This window comes from Halictus rubicundus, chromosome 7 (genome assembly GCF_050948215.1).
Source record: "Halictus rubicundus isolate RS-2024b chromosome 7, iyHalRubi1_principal, whole genome shotgun sequence".
NCBI lineage: Eukaryota > Metazoa > Arthropoda > Insecta > Hymenoptera > Halictidae > Halictus > Halictus rubicundus.
In genome coordinates, this window is record NC_135155.1 from 17,612,968 (window position 1) to 17,628,376 (window position 15,409).

The window sequence follows — 15,409 nt, forward strand, 5'->3', positions numbered from 1 at the left end:
TATTTCGTCGGTACGTAATAGCAACGCCTCGCATTTTCAGGTAAACAAATGAACGTAAACATTGCTTCAGAACTTAACTTACAAAAAACCAAATTTACTATTAACGTACCGGTTCATTGTTATAACGTATCTCACAATTTCACGTAATGAGCTAACAGATCTTGCGACACAAACGTTGAGGAAATGAGCATGATATTATCTTTCAAGGTCATCTGAAAGTCATTGTATAGCTGGTCGTTGAATTCGTTTCGACGTCGCCTACAATATTACGAAGTTAAAAATACCTGGGAAAAAATACCCAGTTCCATTAAAAGATACGATAGCGACCTTGATTTTTCGTTGAAAATCGATCTCTTTTTAAATTTAAAATATTGCAATTTCTTGTCGGTTAAATACTGATTAACTTTGGCGCGAAACACTTTCCTGTCCGACCACCCGAAGGGGCTGAAAAATCGTGGGGACTAATTCGCGCCGCACTCTGTATAGTTTTCTTTACCACTACAGAAAATGTATCGAATGCAGAGTCAGTATATCAATGGCTGTTGAAATTTTTTAGGATTTTTTATTTGTCACTAGACACAAACCACCTTTGACGAAAATTCATTTGAACTATCGAGTCGCGCTAAGTAATATTATCCAGTAATATTGGGATTGTTATTTAACCAAAAAATTTCGTAGCTTCTTTCCGGTGTAGTCAATTAGAAGCCTGTCAATAGGTTTCCGGTGTCGGTAAAGTATTAAGAAACGAGATAAAAATAAACTAGGGTTGATCTGTTCTTTTTTTTTTGTGGAGGCGTAGAACGATCCGGTTTCTTTTCACAGACACACGCGTCCTCGTTTATCGAAAAAGACGAAGACCGGTCTGAGCGACAATATTCCACACGTAGTTAACGGAAAGATACGGGCGACGCATCGGATATTAAACGAACCCCGGCAAAGGGGAAAAAAGGGCCAGCGTACGTGTGCCGTCAAAGGGATTCGTCACACGACACGGCTGCACTTTGCTTGTCAGTTAACCGTCAAAAGACAGCGAAAAGCCGGGGTGAAGGAAACGTTATTTTTTATCTGTCCGCTACTGTGACGACGGGAACACAGGGGCTCGCGTTTCAAAGTGACGCAACTCAACGGTTTTGCCGGGAGGCCCCCTATCTGAAATTAAAAACTCAGATCCGTGAAGCCGCACTGTCGCGGAAGTTATCTCGAAAATGTGATTATTACCCTCCTCGAAGGAGGACTCGCCCGTCGACGGCTAGCCGGGCCGAACATTTTTCTGGAAATAGTTCCCGAAGAATCCCACTGTCGCTCGCGACCTTTCGGATCAGCGAATTCTTTCTGGTTTCATGACTACCGGGATCCTCGTGTGCGACTACTCGCACGGAATCCGAAAATTTTCCGATCGAACGGATCCTTCCGGAGTCGTCCGCCGGAGCTGCAGTTGCGTCCTCTACTTAACGCTTTCATGACGCTTCTCTGTCGAAGTTTCGTCGGTAGATTTCGAATTAGAAGGATTTTTTGCTGTTGCTCGAACTTTTTAGATTACAGTGAAAAAAGAGTTCGACTCGGTCCCATACGTAGTTTGCCAGATAAGAATTCGAAGGTACTTGAATGCGTGAACGAACAAAAGTAGTTTCGAAAGAAACTTGTCCGACCGATACCCTTGGTTCTCTTTTTACACGAGCCACAGTTACAGAGTTTTGCGACATGCTTTGTTCGCGGTTATGCGTCCCATTTAATACGTCTCCCTTACATACGGTCAAAAATTTGTTTAAAATCGGCCACCGAAAATAACAGTCATTCTAAAATTTTCTACGATTCGAACCATTAGTAAAAAGAATCTTAAAATAATCTACACAAAATATAAAGAAAATATTTGAAAAGCAGAATGATTAAAAAATATCGATTTTTATACTTTTTGGTTACAAATAACAGTTATTAGTGTCCAAAAAATTTGATCCTCCTCGATAACTGTTATCGATGAAGAAAAACCGTTTTCTTTCATTGATAACTGCTTTAAGTGGTCGAATTGAATTTCTCTCAACGATAACATTTACTATCAGGAGAAAAAAATGTTCGGTTACTTATAATCCTCATTGGTGACCAATACGATTTTAGTCGATGAAATACTTTTTTTCTTTCTGGTTATAACAGTTACGGTCCCCGTATAAAATCCACAAATTTGAAGGTTCGTTGTTGACAAAATCGTCTGACGCGTCTGACTATAACCAACCAATTCTACTTTCTGCGTATGCATTCTAAAGCACGCGAACCCGGCGGACCATAAAACTCGATTTCCAAAATGGTCTCGCCTATAAAACAATTCCTTTGCTTTTGATTTCTTTTCTTATTATTATTTTATTTATTATGACATATTTTATGTCCGGTGCACGCTGTATAGGAAAATGAAGTAGAAACGGGCGTCAGAGCCAGACAACGAAACGCCGCAGCTTCCGCATACGTGTTCGCCGCAGTATAGTGTAGGTTCTTGCAGGTGTCTCACGGCTGAGCGAGCCCTTTTATCCCTAGAGCAACGGCGCTGTTCTAAATCAAGGGGCAACAATCCGCGAAACACAATAAACAAAAGGGCCGGTCGACCGTTTCGCTTCTTTATGCATGCTATTACGTATTCCGGCTGGCGGTCATAAACACAGTGAAAATATTTCGGAGCGTAAAGCTGCGAGACGCGTCCTCCGCAAGGCATCCTGGGAGGTTGTTCTACCGGGCGCAGCGTTAAATGCAACAAACCCGGGGGCTCGCATCTTTATTATTCCATCGGCGCAATTGCGGCGACGGAGTCGCGGGAACGAACGCCTCGTAAATGTTGTAAACGTTGTAAATGTTGGACCGAGCGTTGCGTCGGACGGAGGACCCACGGGAGCGCAATTCCCAGCAACGGGAATATTTCATTTAACCGGGACGCGGCGATCACTCGCCCGCTTCCGGCGGAAGAGGCGTCTCTAGGCCTGCCATCCGACTCGAAACGCCCGCATTTTCCTCGTCCGACGAGCAGACGGTGCACCCGAGCGTTATTTATTCTTTATTCTGCCGCGGGATGCATCGTCCGTGGCCACTTTAACAAGTTCTCCTGAATTCCGACGTTGCAAAACTGCGCGAAAAGTAAGAGAGTTACAGCGGCCGAAGAGGAAAGTGCAATCTTTTGAATATTTACGTACGGTGCGGTTCTGCTGGCTGGTGGAAACTGTTTTTCACCTGGTCCTTTAATTATGCTGTGTACACTGGTGCAACAATATTACTGCAACTGGTAATTGCGAAGGCTTGTACGTTTGTTAATTGTGCGGGTGGTTTGGTAATTTTTGTGAAATGAGCGTTGAATATATGCGTATTTATTTATTTCAATGGCTCCATTAGTGTTATTGACATTTTATGCAGGCAGGAATATGCTTTATTCGATGTTAATCAAAATTGTTTCAAACGTCTGGAAATTGTGAGAATATCGAGAATGATGTGAATGCTTAGAAATGTTGATTCTTGTTTCATTTCTAAACAGTGTTTACAATATTTGTCACAGATAATACAATTGGAAGTTGGTTGGTGTCAGGCTTTCCTAGGTCAAAATGATAATAATTGATTGAAATAGTTACAATGAATAATACTGTAATCAAGTTTCACTAAAACTAGCATTATAATGAGTTATTCATCACAGATTGAGAAATTGAAATAAAAGTCTAGCTATATCACCCCTGTTGCTGGTGAGGTCAGTTTTATAATTAAATGTTTTCAACACACAAATTTCATGTTTCAACAGTTCGTAACATAATCCCATGTAGCTTGCGCGTTTTAATTAACAAACATTCCCGAAACGAGAAAAAATTAAAAGTCAAGATAAGTTTTAGCCTTCATATGTTTTGTAATGAAGCACTATCAGTATATATTTTAGACTTCATTTAAACTTTCGATATCATAATTACATATATGCATCAGTTTACTTCGTAAACACATCAATTTTAATTAGCTTACATTCGAAATTTCTGCTTGCCACAACAAAATCAGATCCTCCTCGCATTTTTCATAAAAAATAATCTCTATCTGTATGAAAAATAAATCTAGCTCAAGTTTCCTAACAACACGACCAACAAAATTGTTTCTAAAATGAAGCTCTGTCAATTATTCATCTGACGGGAACTAACACAATAAAAAAAAAGAGGCGAACGCGGCGAGTTGAAAATAACATCAAACAACCATGGAAATTGTATCTAAAAAAAACTTATTTTAGCGATGAAAAATAAAAATGCATTTACATAAAAGGAACGACTAACAAATATCTTAAATTTTTTAATTTGTATTATACACTTTCAACACGGGAATGCTATACACTGCAATAAAAAAAAAAGTTCGAAAAATTTTTTCAATTATTGTCAAGGCCACCTTCATTTTTATTTAAATGGTACTTTGTATATTTGACTTAATAATATTATCAGCCCGTATCAAGACGAATTCAACGACTTAGTATACCATGACCTTCGGATGACCTAAAAGTCAAAGAAACAAAAATTTCAACAAAAAAATGACAATCTACTTGAATGGCTGATGCATATTAAATGTTCTATAGGCTACAACAAAGAAGACAAATTTAAGCGAGGACAAAATTAAGAACGTCCTCCTCTGTTTTTTGAATCTATCGATATATATAAACTGTTGTAAATTTGTTTTTTGCCGTACCCCAACACAATGTAAATATTAACCGTAACCTTCTCTTCTATATTCGATTCTAAACCACGTGGTCGCTAATCACCTAGCTATTAATGCGACCACTTTAACACTAAACCTGCCACGGTCAAAATGGCCGGTTTTATATTTTCCAATGATTGAAACTATGAAAATTCATTCATGAAAAATAGTAGAATAAATTTCCTTGTCCAAGCGTTTATTATATTGATACTTACGGACAATCTTAATAAAAGGGTTGCCATTTTTATAAGGCAATATTTATCAGATACTGTTACTGCTTGGTAGGTTTAGTATTAAAATACATTCATTCATGAAAAATAGTGGAATAAATCTCCTTGTCCAAGCATCTATTATATTGATACTTACGGACAATCTTAATAAAAGGGTTGCCATTTTTATAAGGCAATATTTATCAGATACTGTTACTGTTTCGTAGGTTTAGTGTTAAAATACATTCATTCATGAAAAATAGTGGAATAAATCTCCTTGTCCAAGCGTTTATTATATTGATACTTACGGACAATCTTAATAAAAGGGTTGCCATTTTTATAAGGCAATATTTATCAGATACTGTTAATGCTTGGCAGGTTTAGCGTTAAAATACATTTATTCACGAAAAATAGTGGAATAAATCTCCTTGTCCAAGCATCTATTATATTGATACTTACGGACAGTCTTAATAAAAGGGATGCCATTTTTATAAGGCAATATTTATCAGATACTGTTAATGCCTGGTAGGTGTAGTGTTAAAATAAACGACATGTAAAATAAAAAAAGAAAAAAATCGTGATCAAAGTAAAGTTCTTGTGATAGTTCGGCCGAAGTGAGCTCACGATAAAAACCGAAACACTGTGACCACGAGGGTAGCCCAGTATCAGTGCAGCGGGTCCAGCTGATTGGACAGAGTCGGTTAGGGGTGGGGGAAGAAAAAAGTGGATCCCCCCGTTAAAACGGCTTACAAATCCGGAATTACTTCCAGCGGGGTATCTATTCTAGCTTGCAGGATTTAGTTTTCTGTTGTAGGCGGTAACGCGGTCGGCAACAACGAGACTGTGGGATGGGTTTCGGTAGGAAGGAAAGCGGAACGGTGGTAGGAGGATCAGCGAGTCGCGGGAAAAGGATAGGAACAGGACGGGAACAGCCAGGGCACCGGGATTTAATTGCAGAATTCCCAGTTGTTCGCTCCCTTTACCCCCGGCGCGTCGGGCCGGGCCGGGCCGGGTCGGGTCGGGTCGGGCCGTTGGCGTCTTTTCTGCCAGAACCTCGGAGCTTTTATCTTCATTACCTATCAACTTAGCTGGCTAAGAGCCGGCGGATATACTCTCCTTCTAACCGGAATTGCCGAATATTTCCACCGTGGTTCAGATTGGAAAATCGTCTGACATTTTTGGATAACTTTTGAACCGTATGTGACATTAGCAACTTGCACCAGATAATGTTGAATGGCTAAGCTATGCATAGGTTTTAGAAGAATTCTATCACAATTTTTGTTGCATTATTATTATTGTTATTACACCTTTTATGTTAACTATTTATTCATTCTGAAGCTTCTGCTTCCAATTGCCCGACTTTTATGATTTTATTCCAATACTGATTTTATTCTAATACTAAAGTAGTCGATTTTTCATTTTAAATCAAAATTTAAATTAAAATGAAAAATGCGTTTAAAATTTGCCTAAAGTTGCCCTATTCAACAACGAATTTTTTTTTCGTCAATCGATGCGATACCGCGTCCAACGTTTACAGCTTTAGACAATAATAATTTGAGCAGTGGGACGAGGGGAGAGATAACTCTTTCATGATTGTTTAGAGGAAGGTGTGCCGAGAATATTCGAATTTGTTGAACGCGGGATTTCTTGGGACTTAAAAGACAATCGCTGTGAATTGCAGGAAATTTGAAAAATTTGTTTCATTTCGTTCAGCATTACTTTTTCAGTAGATTTTATACGACAATCATTGGATTAAACGACTATATCAAATTGCATAAATATCTTATATTTCGGACATTTAAGAAATAGTGTACCGGGTGGTTCACGAGAAACATGCCACCTAAATAGCTCCGTTAGGCTTAGAGATAGAAGAAAATGTTAAAGAGAAAAGTTGTACTGTCAAAGGGGGCAAATATGGTGACACAAAAAACTGTTCCGATTGTACTCGTTTTCAAGGTCTTTTCAGGGTCGTCGGTGATTTTCAAATAGCACCATATATTTTTAACTTGACAGTGTTATAGCTGACGTTAAGACGAGTTCAGTGATGTAGTACGCTATGACCTTCAACTGACCTTGAGCTAGAAAATTGATGATAAAGCTATGATAACTTCAAAATGTGCAATAATTTTATTCGAATGAAATTAAATGTTCGAAATTATGACCTTGAGCAGTAACACAAGCATCTAAACGTTTTACAAGGCAATCAGCAGGTTCTTTCGATTGTTTCTACAGGAATTGATTTACAAGATCTAATTATTATTACCATCCGGTCATTAAATATTCATATGTAAAATTCGATTTTTTAAGGAAATGAGCGTCGCGCAGTGCGCTACGTGGGGGATCGTGATTTTGACCCTAGCTTAACTGGATAAACCCTTCGGGGTACGGAGTCCGCGCTAAATTCCGCGGTCGCGTTTATCAGCGTTACCAAAGCGCGGTGATGGGGGTGGGGGGAGGGGGAGGGGGTGGCAACGGTTGCATAAAAGAAAAGGGGAAAGTGCGCGTTCGAGAGGTGTCGATCGATAGCTTCGGAGTTCGTGGAAATTTTTCTAACCGTCTCTTCGACTCCGCGGCGTTTCTCTCCTTTTGCTTCGCCACCCCGTCTGTCTTCCCCTTTCGTTTTTCTCTCCGCGGAGAAACTGCGGCTCCATTGAAGCCATAATTCGTAGCCGCTTTATGAAACTCATATCGCGCGATTTACTGCGCCACCGTGGAACATAACGAACCGGGCCGCGGTCGTGATCGTCGATTTTTGCGTAACCGCGATGCACCGTTGCCGCGGAGTCGCTTGTTGGATGGTAAACAACCAATCGTTTTTATGGAAAATTGTTTTTTTTTTCTTTAAATATTCGATACAATCGAAATTCGTTTCTTTGTTACTCTAAGCGAAATATTTTTCCGTTTCACACATTTGACAACAAATTTTCTGTTATATTCTCCATTTTGCCGGTCCCGTAAAAAAGCTAACACAGTTTATCGATGAAATTTCTAATTGAAAATGTGAACAACGATTTTATGTCGAGAAACAAGATGCACTGAAATAGATCAATTCGTTCCACTATCGTAGCTGCATTATTGCTTTGCAATTTAAGTTGAATATGTACAGGGTGAAGAATCTACACCTCCGGATCGGTGGACAATTGTCAAAGAAACTTGCCGCGAAATTGTTTACAACAAAGAAAATTGTCTTTATATGAACGAGAAAAGAGAAAGTTTGAAAGGAACCATATGTCCCAAACAAATAGTAATTGGAATAAAAGCTGTTAAAATTTCTCTAAAATTTGATTATGTGGAGTTATGCGTACAGTGAAAAGCCTACTACAACAGTTCAGCTGACCGTGTCGATGAGGCAGAACATAATCGTGGTGCCAAAAGTCATATATACACCCTGTACAATACTGAAGCTTAAAAGCCAATTTCCAGAACGATCCTTCGAAAAAGGAAAACAAAGATGATTCCAGGTCTTGATTAATCAAACGAATGTGAACAAAAGTGATTGCAACCGCAATAAAAAGAAGAGCTTCTCGAAACCATGAAACTTCTGGATAAAGCTAAAATCGCCATCGCTTAACAAGTTCATAATCGTTAACCCGTGGAGCTTTCGAAAGTCGTTAAATGCATGCAGTCCCACCCCTAATCCAGTCCGCACGAATACAATTTTAAATCGCATCGTAAAGGACGTGGAAACGAGACCGTGACAAAATGGCGACAGAGAACTCCTGCTTGTGATTCAACTTTTCAACAAGCCCCTATCAAACTCGCAGTCGCTGGGAGGACAAAGGGGTTTCAAAGATGCCAGACACCGTCGCGGAGTGATAACCGTAACCGCTAATGCACTCGATTATGCTAACGCATTTCGGACACGCAGATGTTGCCAGGGCCGTCCGGGAAAATTCTCCGAAATGGGAAAACCCGTCGAGGAATACTTCGCGAATTATCGAAGGTCGAACCGTGCCGCTGCGGTCGCGTCTTTAGAGTTCGGTAACGAGAATGATAGTTCCTGCATCGCATGAAATTTTCCGGGTCGTTAGTCCCGGGTCTTCGGTGTTCTAAGCGTGCTTTATCCCGGCTCGCGTGCAGTTTACCGAAAAAGTTTCGTCACACTTTCTCGCGAGAAATATGGCCCGCATTACCGTTAACCAGTTATGCGCGTTTGACGTGTATACACGTGAATCCGAAACTTTATTGCGGTGCGGTTAACGTTAATGAATTGTTAATTTCTTATCGAATGAAAATGTCATTCTCTCTCATTTTGCTTTCCCTTTTTCGTAAAATTTATAACAGCGGCATTTGGCCTGCGTTCGACGTGTATACTCGTCATTGCTTGATTTTAATTCCGCGCCGTGAGGGATTTTTCAAATTAAATTCCACGGTTAACTGGTTAACACTAAACCTACCAACGCGCGGTCAAATGACCGTTTTTGAAATTTCGTTTAGAATTTCTTGTATACAACGTTACTGTATCGCCATGTAACTTATTGACTTTTAATATACATAAAACCTACTTTTCAATATTCACAACTATCTTTATTGATTACTTTCCGACAAAAATTTCATAGCGTGTCTTTCTATACTAACCAGTTAAGCGGTTTCGGCGTCATCCAAAATTCTATCGCGGTGCGGTTAACGTTAATGAATTGTTAATTTCTTATCGAATGAAAATGTCATTCTCTCTCATTTTGCTTTCCCTTTTTCGTAAAATTTATAACAGCGGCATTTGGCCTGCGTTCGACGTGTATACTCGTCATTGCTTGATTTGAATTCCGCGCCGTGAGGGATTTTTCAAATTAAATTCCACGGTTAACTGGTTAATGAGAAAGCCTTTTCCGCTCGGCATTGTCCACTGCCAAGGAAAACCGCGGTAAATTCTATTACACGCGAGTTTCACGCTCGCACGCGTACGCTTGAGCGCCGTCGGATTATCTGCGTTGGCACTGCTCGTAAACCCGCCCGGAAAACGTGTAAATCGGAACCTGGACGCTCGATAACATTACACAATGTTATTGATCGACTGCCGGGCCATATTGAATTCTCGCGTGCGTGTGCGGTGTGTCAATAAAACCGGCTACGCGATACGTCTGTAATATTGGGACGTCCGTGGACACCGTAATATCGCCTCGATGACAGCGGTTCAACGAAGGTCACTGTTGACAACCCCCCCCCCCCGATCATTATACCTGAATTCTCCCGCTCCGTGTATCGTGCTCTCTTTTTTCAATGGACAAACGAATCGGTCGATCGGTTTACAAACAATTGAAAATGGTCAAGAGAAGGCTGAAAATGTAGGAAAAACTGTAATTTTCGCCATTTTTAACCCTTAGCACTCGAATGGTCACTGTATGGCACCACTAAAAATTGCTGCACCATTATTCAAAATGTTGTTTATTTCAGTATTGTAGCTGTTGTTCAGCATGTATGTATAACATGAAATAAATATATGTAGAAGGGAAATATTCCAGGTCGGAAGAAATGTTTCGTTTTGGGGCTAAAATAGTGCAAAATTCGAGTGCAAAGGGTGAATCATTGTAAGAAGACCAAAATTCGTAAATCACTTAATCAATTTCAATAATATTTTCAGCATGCTCCTAAACATCAATCTACAAATCACATTTTTCACATTTTTGTTACAGGCTCAAATAAAAAGTATATGTAGAAGGGAAATATTGCAGGTCGGAAGAAATGTTTCGTTTTGGGGTTAAAATAGTTCCATATTCGAGTGCAAAGGGTGAATCATTGTAAAAAGACCAAAATTCGTAAATCACTTAATCAATTTCAATAAAATTTTCAGCATGTGCCTAAACATCAATCTACAAATCACATTTTTCACATTTTAGTTACAGGCTCAAATAAAAAATATATGTAGAAGGGAAATATTGCAGGTCGGAAGAAATGTTTCGTTTTGGGGTTAAAATACTGCAAAATTCGAGTGCAAAGGGTGAATCATTGTAAAAAGACCAAAATTCGTAAATCACTTAATCAATTTCAATAAAATTTTCAGCATGCTCCTAAACATCAATCTACAAATCACATTTTTCACATTTTTGTTACAGGCTCAAATAAAAAGTATATGTAGAAGGGAAATATTGCAGGTCGGAAGAAATGTTTCGTTTTGGGGTTAAAATAGTTCCATATTCGAGTGCAAAGGGTGAATCATTGTAAAAAGACCAAAATTCGTAAATCACTTAATCAATTTCAATAAAATTTTCAGCATGTGCCTAAACATCAATCTACAAATCACATTTTTCACATTTTAGTTACAGGCTCAAATAAAAAATATATGTAGAAGGGAAATATTGCAGGTCGGAAGAAATGTTTCGTTTTGGGGTTAAAATAGTTCCATATTCGAGTGCAAAGGGTGAATCATTGTAAAAAGACCAAAATTCGTAAATCACTTAATCAATTTCAATAATATTTTCAGCATGCTCCTAAACATCAATCTACAAATCACATTTTTCACATTTTTGTTACAGGCTCAAATAAAAAGTATATGTAGAAGGGAAATATTGCAGGTCGGAAGAAATGTTTCGTTTTGGGGTTAAAATAGTTCCATATTCGAGTGCAAAGGGTTAATCATTGTAGAAAGACCAAAATCCATAAATCATTTAATCAATTTCAATAAAATTTTCAGCATGTGCCTAAACATCAATCTACAAATCACATTTTTCACATTTTAGTTACAGGCTCAAATAAAAAATATATGTAGAAGGGAAATATTATAGAAATTATAGAAATATTATATATATATATATATATATATATATATATATATATATATATATATTATATATTACCGAGGTGCGTTTCTAAAAACGGTGTTCCGTTTTAAAGCGTGTAATTATAGGACTGACCGTAGACTTTCCACGCGCAAAGCATTCAGTATAGCAATCGACTTCTCTCCGGGTGCAACGGAGAGGGATTCACGGTGTCGCGCGTCGAATTCGAAAATTGCTGGTCGACGTCGCCGCTAATTAGCCGGAAAGTTGTTTGGCAAGGCTGTGTTGAAAGGGACGGAAACTCGAGACGCGGCGTTTGCCGTTCGGTTTCCGTTGACGGAAATTCGCATGCCTGTCCGCGGGAACAACAATGAGCTCGCCTAAATCGACTCGGCTGGGCGCGCCGTGTGGCCGGGATTCTGATTCTCCCAAGGAATACGCCGGATTGATTTTATTGCGGACGCGTTGCGAAACTGCGGCGTCGCACGGTCGCCTAACCGGCGAACTTAAGTTTCCGGGCGCTGGGGGAGGGGGGGGGGGGGTCGCGACGGGCTAATCTCGTTAACAAATCACGTAGCGAACTTTCTAAGGCGAAACGAGGCCCGCTGGTCCCCGGATAATGGCGCCGGAAGAACCTTCCGCAAGGCGAGCTGCGATTTCCGCGCGGCTCGGGGCGAAATCGCGTTAATCAATACGTTATCCCCGAACCAGTGAACGGAATCGACGCGGAACAATAAATTTATTCGTCGCTTTCTCTACCCCCTCCCTCTCTCTCTCTCTCTCTCTCTCTCTCTCTCTCTCTCGCAGCGTCGCGGTTGAAACATTCTATTGTTCGAGATTGAATTGCATTTTCGGCTGGCAGGGGAATAAAATCCTCCGTATTGCGGCGAAACCGGGCATCGCGCTCGAACGTGCTCGTTCGGTCGTGCCTTTCTGAAAGAGATTTCGTTTTCGATAAATAATATGTTTATAGAGCGGTTCAATGGACATTCGCTCGGGAAATGGGGGATTTTGCTCGGTAATGCGACGCGTTTTGTTCCGCGTCGACCGGCCGAAGAGTTCGTTTGCGCTTGCCGGTGAAACAGTGTTGTCAATTACTCCGGGTTCAAAAAGCCGAACGTTCAATGGGGAGATCATGTTCGTCTTTGCCGTACTGTTCAACCTTATTCGACTTGTATCTCATAACTAGACTGCGGAAGTTTGTGCACGATAAATATGTAACATGCGTATGACATTTATGCCCGAAAAATATGCAAAATATGCACGAAAAGTATCCAAAATATGCAAATTATATAGGTATATATAAAATGTAGTACTCTAAGCAATATATTAGTATGTTACAGAATATTCACTATATACACATATATAAAATACTTTTCACAATTATTCTGATACATTATAGTTCGCGTGACCAATAAATTACGAGCAGACCTAACGCTCGACTAGCAACTCAAGGTTACAGAAATATGGTTTCATATGGCCTGTATTTGTGTGGACACTACACAATTATGATACGAAAGTTTGGTGATGGACGAAACTAATTTGTTGAGATAGGTATTTCACGTAAGCAGCGTAAATAATATATGCAATATATTATTCCATATGTTTTTAAACACAAATATACGAAGCATATGCATTATGCAAAAAATGTAAAATAAAAATTGAATTTTTGTAGTACTCTAATCACATAACAAATTTCTGTCCAGGTCCCATTCTTTTAACTATTTCTTATAAAAATATGCATTTGCAAAAACTTCCGCAGTCTACCCATAACATTCAGCTGTTAACATTGTAAATATTAAGCTGAGGAACATTACTATCCGTGAAAGAAATCATTTGTACATACACTGCTACTGTAGTTCGCTAAAATGCGAAATTAATGAAGAGAAAAACGTGATCGCCGTGGTAATTATCGTGCACACATAGACTGCTCACTTTTGTGCAAAATATTATCTGCATTCATTACAGGACACAGAAACTAGACAGTCATTTATTTCTTTTTGTAGTAATGTTATTGAAAGCAATGCAACCGGTAAACTTTGCTTCAGGAAACCAGAAATTTTTCACTATTTTCTATGTAATCCTGTAAATGTTGGCGAGTAAATATCAAAAATCCAAGTTTTAAACCTAGGCGATCGGTAGTTCAAAAGCTGTGCGAGTGTGAAGATGTGCGATTTTCATATTGGCATGTACTCAGATATCGTCCAATGAACGGAACCGTAAAAAGATTGAGGTTAGGTTCGTATGGGGGGTGCAGAGTACGACTACGCTTGCAAATCTACGTTATCGACATCAGCGTGTGCTTGTGCTGCCATCTAGCGGCTCCGCTCGTTACATGACGCGCACCACTGAGTACGTACCAACATGGCGGCGCCTTTACCTGTCAAAACGCTTAAAATCGCTCAATTTTAAACCCGCATAACTTTCGAACTACTGATCTCCCAGGATTGAAACTTAGATTTTCGGCATTCTCTCGCCAAAATCTACAGCATCACATTTAAAAAAGTCAATAACTTCTGGTTTCCCGAGGTAAACTTTAACCGAATGCTGTACAATGCCCTGCCAAATTCTATCCATATTATTGTCTTGCATTTGAACACCCCAGTTTTGAAAAATCTTACAAATTCACCGCAAAATCCCCGGGAAACAGTTGCAAACGAAGTCGAATTACAAAGGAACGTAGTGTGCGCACGAAATGAATGCGTAGCGCGAACACGATTACAATGATTTCGTCCGGGTATTGTTTTCGCGTTCGATTCTACGGTGTCCAACGAAGCGGCACCGTTCGGCATAATGTGACCGTGAACTCGCAAATTCCCGTGAAACGATGGACTTCGGTGTAAAATCGATTCCGGGAGGTCGCGCTAATGTAACTCTGCTCGTGTTCGCAGCGTTTTATTGCTCCAGATTTGCCGAGAACGAGCAACGAAAGGCGGTCGAACGCAAACGGCTGGAAATGAGATGCATTAGCCCTGGTAAGCAGCAGAAATTTATTTGCAGTTTATTGACAGGTTCGATATAAACGGGACCATCGAACCCTGCCTGGTGGCTGCAGCCGTTTTATTCAGCGGAGTTCTTCGACGGTGTATTTACTTCTTCCCCCTCCACCCCGAGCCGTGCTCCGCCATTCTATCGGTCGCAAATTATCGGGGAACAATTTAATTGCAATACGACTCGTGATACCAGGCAACGAGGTATTTATCGGACGATCTTAATGGGACTGTTCGAAATATTTCGGTTCATTCTTCTTCTTGTTCGGCTGGTAGCCGAGACAGTTAAAGCGCATCCGCAAAACGCTCCGAATTCCTGCCGCATGAATTCGCGGGTAAATGAGCAACGGTGGATTGCCCCGGAATAATTAACATCTCCGATCGCTATTGGCCCGAGGCATTTTCGATCTTCTGTTTCAATGCAAACAAGGCTCCTGTAAATTCCGATATGCTTTTCAACTTAAACCTCTCTTCAACTACGGCTGTCTTCAGTTAGCGTTGACCAAGTGAATAATAAATGTTAGTAATTATTGTGAAGGGTTAAATATATTCTGGTGTACTTTAGAAATTTAGTTTAAATAACCTCTAAAGAGACGTTTTTGGAACCACAGTAGTGTAGAATTTCAGGAAAAATAGGGGTGCCCTAAGCAGGAATCGAACCCGCGACCTCACTGGTGGTAGCTGGTCAGCTAACGCGCAAACCCACGGTACCCTCCGAATTTTCCTAATCTCTATACGTATTTGCATTTAAGTCGTCCTTGTTCCGTTACTATTATTGCACTGTAACACTATTCCATTTATTTTCTATTTA

General features: G+C 40.0%; 1 protein-coding gene across 8 annotated transcripts in view; it reads right to left on the minus strand.

Annotated features, from left to right (window-relative positions):
• Positions 1 to 15,409, minus strand: part of Rg (A kinase anchor protein rugose) — a 624,229-nt gene that overhangs the window by 266,185 nt on the left and 342,635 nt on the right. The window lies entirely within an intron of this gene.